Source organism: Schistocerca serialis, unplaced genomic scaffold, assembly GCF_023864345.2.
Source record: "Schistocerca serialis cubense isolate TAMUIC-IGC-003099 unplaced genomic scaffold, iqSchSeri2.2 HiC_scaffold_134, whole genome shotgun sequence".
Taxonomy (NCBI): Eukaryota; Metazoa; Arthropoda; class Insecta; order Orthoptera; family Acrididae; genus Schistocerca; species Schistocerca serialis.
In genome coordinates this window covers 142,501-147,500 of record NW_026047558.1, presented here as the reverse complement: position 1 = coordinate 147,500, position 5,000 = coordinate 142,501, and the positions used below count along the sequence as shown (strand labels likewise).

Below are 5,000 nucleotides of genomic sequence, written 5' to 3'. Positions count from 1 at the left end.
TTGTGCCTTAACCTAACCCATGTTGTGCCTTAACCTAACCCACGTTGTGCCTTAACCTAACCTACGTTGTGCCTTAACCTAACCTACGTTGTGCCTTAACCTAACCCATGTTGTGCCTTAACCTAACCCATGTTGTGCCTTAACCTAACCCATGTTGTGCCTTAACCTAACCCATGTTGTGCCTTAACCTAACCCATGGTGTGCCTTAACCTAACCCATGGTGTGCCTTAACCTAACCCATGTTGTGCCTTAACCTAACCCATGTTGTGCCTTAACCTAACCCACGTTGTGCCTTAACCTAACCCACGTTGTGCCTTAACCTAACGCACGTTGTGCCTTAACCTAACCCACATTGTGCCTTAACCTAACCTACGTTGTGCCTTAACCTAACCCATGTTGTGCCTTAACCTAACCCATGTTGTGCCTTAACCTAACCCATGTTGTGCCTTAACCTAACCCATGTTGTGCCTTAACCTAACCCATGGTGTGCCTTAACCTAACCCATGGTGTGCCTTAACCTAACCCATGGTGTGCCTTAACCTAACCCATGGTGTGCCTTAACCTAACCCATGTTGTGCCTTAACCTAACCCATGTTGTGCCTTAACCTAACCCATGTTGTGCCTTAACCTAACCCATGTTGTGCCTTAACCTAACCCATGTTGTGCCTTAACCTAACCCATGTTGTGCCTTAACCTAACCCATGTTGTGCCTTAACCTAACCCATGTTGTGCCTTAACCTAACCCATGTTGTGCCTTAACCTAACCCATGTTGTGCCTTAACCTAACCCATGTTGTGCCTTAACCTAACCCATGTTGTGCCTTAACCTAACCCATGTTGTGCCTTAACCTAACCCATGTTGTGCCTTAACCTAACCCATGTTGTGCCTTAACCTAACCCATGTTGTGCCTTAACCTAACCCATGTTGTGCCTTAACCTAACCCATGTTGTGCCTTAACCTAACCCATGTTGTGCCTTAACCTAACCCATGTTGTGCCTTAACCTAACCCATGTTGTGCCTTAACCTAACCCATGTTGTGCCTTAACCTAACCCATGTTGTGCCTTAACCTAACCCATGTTGTGCCTTAACCTAACCCATGTTGTGCCTTAACCTAACCCATGTTGTGCCTTAACCTAACCCATGTTGTGCCTTAACCTAACCCATGTTGTGCCTTAACCTAACCCATGTTGTGCCTTAACCTAACCCATGTTGTGCCTTAACCTAACCCATGTTGTGCCTTAACCTAACCCATGTTGTGCCTTAACCTAACCCATGTTGTGCCTTAACCTAACCCATGTTGTGCCTTAACCTAACCCATGTTGTGCCTTAACCTAACCCATGTTGTGCCTTAACCTAACCCATGTTGTGCCTTAACCTAACCCATGTTGTGCCTTAACCTAACCCATGTTGTGCCTTAACCTAACCCATGTTGTGCCTTAACGTAACCCATGTTGTGCCTTAACGTAACCCATGTTGTGCCTTAACCTAACCTATAATGTGCCTTAACCTAACCTAAAGTGCGCCGTAACCTAAACTATATTGCGCCTTAACCTGACGCACGTTGTCGCTGAACCTGCTCTGTAATTGTTATGCAACCCGTTAAAGTAGTGTAGTGTTGCCTAACCGCAACCCTCGCAATATAGTTCGCTACTCGCACTGCCCGGTCCCCTGTGTATCGCGTCATGTTAAACACCTTGCAGGTGTTGCTGACTTTCCACATGCTCCTGCTATACACTGTAGTGTGGATAGCAGCAGGACGTACATGCCCCCCCCCCTTCCCCCCTGCCTTCGCAAGCTGGTCGGTGAGAAGTTTGCATGTTCAATGCCCTTCGCATGCCGACGTACTCAGCCTACGTTGTGGTACGGCCTGTCACCTGTCCGCCGATGTACGCAAAACCCACAAACTGTACTGCACATTGCTCCGTATGTACTGAATGATACATCGTGGCCCATGTGACCGTATGACGACAGCGCCTAGCAACGGCGGACCATACAGTCCAAATATTGTGCACGCAGCTACGTGTCGTCTCCCTATAAGAGCTGGATTGCAGTGTGGTACGCCATACAGACGTGTGGGAGGAACGGACGCCCTGGATGGCGATCAGCATGAGCAGTCTGTTGATGTAGTGGAGCGTGTATTCGGACGTAGTCGTCTCTTCTCACACACCGTGATAGCATGTTGCACCGCGTTCCACATCTGCGACATGCTGCAGAGGCGGGCTGACAGTCGTTCGCGCAATGGACACCGCATACGTACGGGGTCTACCTTCCACGTGTTCTCTAGGCGTGCACATGTTGTTGCGTCTATGTGGGCAGACGTAGTGTGTTGTGACACCTGACACAGGCATGCAATACTCGTTGCAAATGGCGATGGACGTGTACGTTTGCTGGTGACGTTACGCAAATGAACAACCGGTAACCCGTTGTGGTGCGGTTGTTCTCGCTAGAGGTGAATCAGTGTTGGCGACGATCGGTCGAGCTATTAACCGGTTGTTTCAGGGATACCCACCATGCCCACGAACGTGAAAGGGGACCCACCATGCCCACGAACGTGAAAGGGGATCTGGGTGTGAGGCGATACGCGGCGGTGGCTGGGTGGGACCGTCCCCGGCCGGTGAGGGGGGGCCGCCCGGCGTGCTGGCAGCGCGGTGCGTGGGCGCACGCGCTACAGCCGGCTGGTGGGGGCGGCCGGTGGCAGGCGCGCCGGCCGACGGACGCGGCAGGCGGCGCAGCTGCGCGCCGGCGCCCCCTGCTCGCGGCGCCTTGCGGCCAAAGTAGGTCCTCGCGGGCCCGGTGCGAAGCGCGGTGGCCATCTGCAGTGTGCTGGTCCGATTGAGGACTTTGTGCGCTGAGGATGCGCCGCCGCCCGGCGCTCGGCGCCGCGACGCCGTCTGCTGCTCGGTCGCCCCAGCGGTTCTCGCAGGTGGTTTGTATCGCAGCTGTGCGGACGTGTTGGCGCGTGCGCTGTGCTGGGAGAGTTCGCTTCGGCACCCAAGTAGGGCTTTTGTCCTTCTGTGGCGCTGGCGTTGGAGCTGCCGGTCACCGTAGGTGGCGCGTGTTGTCTCCCGCCGGCAATGCCACGACAGCACGCTCCCGGGCCTCTGTCGGCAGCGGCAAGCTCAGTTGGGAGCACGGGTGGTCGCACCTAAAGCGTCTACTCGCCTAACTCCGGGCGATTGCGCCTCTCTCGAACCCGACCAAGTACTTAGGACGGCGCTGCGCGCCGCCGGGACCTGAGAGGGTTTCGAGGTGTGTTGTGCAGGGGAGCTCAGCCTCCTCCTGTTTGCAGAATAATTGAGCGGACGCTTGCGTGTTCGCGCGGGCCCCCGGGACACACTCCCGGGCGGCCGGCTGCTCAGCTCTAGTTGACGCAGCTCCCTGGTTGATCCTGCCAGTAGTCATATGCTTGTCTCAAAGATTAAGCCATGCATGTCTCAGTACAAGCCGCATTAAGGTGAAACCGCGAATGGCTCATTAAATCAGTTATGGTTCCTTAGATCGTACCCACGTTACTTGGATAACTGTGGTAATTCTAGAGCTAATACATGCAAACAGAGTCCCGACCAGAGATGGAAGGGACGCTTTTATTAGATCAAAACCAATCGGTCGGCTCGTCCGGTCCGTTTGCCTTGGTGACTCTGAATAACTTAGGGCTGATCGCACGGTCCTCGTACCGGCGACGCATCTTTCAAATGTCTGCCTTATCAACTGTCGATGGTAGGTTCTGCGCCTACCATGGTTGTAACGGGTAACGGGGAATCAGGGTTCGATTCCGGAGAGGGAGCCTGAGAAACGGCTACCACATCCAAGGAAGGCAGCAGGCGCGCAAATTACCCACTCCCGGCACGGGGAGGTAGTGACGAAAAATAACGATACGGGACTCATCCGAGGCCCCGTAATCGGAATGAGTACACTTTAAATCCTTTAACGAGTATCTATTGGAGGGCAAGTCTGGTGCCAGCAGCCGCGGTAATTCCAGCTCCAATAGCGTATATTAAAGTTGTTGCGGTTAAAAAGCTCGTAGTTGGATTTGTGTCCCACGCTGTTGGTTCACCGCCCGTCGGTGTTTAACTGGCATGTATCGTGGGACGTCCTGCCGGTGGGGCGAGCCGAAGGCGTGCGACCGCCTCGTGCGTGCTCGTGCGTCCCGAGGCGGACCCCGTTGAAATCCTACCAGGGTGCTCTTTATTGAGTGTCTCGGTGGGCCGGCACGTTTACTTTGAACAAATTAGAGTGCTTAAAGCAGGCAAGCCCGCCTGAATACTGTGTGCATGGAATAATGGAATAGGACCTCGGTTCTATTTTGTTGGTTTTCGGAACCCGAGGTAATGATTAATAGGGACAGGCGGGGGCATTCGTATTGCGACGTTAGAGGTGAAATTCTTGGATCGTCGCAAGACGAACAGAAGCGAAAGCATTTGCCAAGTATGTTTTCATTAATCAAGAACGAAAGTTAGAGGTTCGAAGGCGATCAGATACCGCCCTAGTTCTAACCATAAACGATGCCAGCCAGCGATCCGCCGCAGTTCCTCCGATGACTCGGCGGGCAGCCTCCGGGAAACCAAAGCTTTTGGGTTCCGGGGGAAGTATGGTTGCAAAGCTGAAACTTAAAGGAATTGACGGAAGGGCACCACCAGGAGTGGAGCCTGCGGCTTAATTTGACTCAACACGGGAAACCTCACCAGGCCCGGACACCGGAAGGATTGACAGATTGATAGCTCTTTCTTGATTCGGTGGGTGGTGGTGCATGGCCGTTCTTAGTTGGTGGAGCGATTTGTCTGGTTAATTCCGATAACGAACGAGACTCTAGCCTGCTAACTAGTCGCGTGACATCCTTCGTGCTGTCAGCGATTACTTTTCTTCTTAGAGGGACAGGCGGCTTCTAGCCGCACGAGATTGAGCAATAACAGGTCTGTGATGCCCTTAGATGTTCTGGGCCGCACGCGCGCTACACTGAAGGAATCAGCGTGTCTTCCTAGGCCGAAAGGTCGGGGTAACC

The 5,000-nt window shown here is 53.4% G+C and overlaps 1 non-coding gene across 1 annotated transcript in view; it reads left to right on the top strand.

The window, feature by feature from the left end:
- Positions 1–3,376: 3,376 nt before the first annotated feature.
- Positions 3,377–5,000, top strand: part of LOC126439724 (small subunit ribosomal RNA) — a 1,909-nt gene continuing 285 nt past the window's right edge. Inside the window, exon 1 of the ribosomal RNA XR_007581348.1 lies at positions 3,377–5,000. This exon is cut by the window's right edge and continues 285 nt beyond it. This is a non-coding gene — a ribosomal RNA (small subunit ribosomal RNA).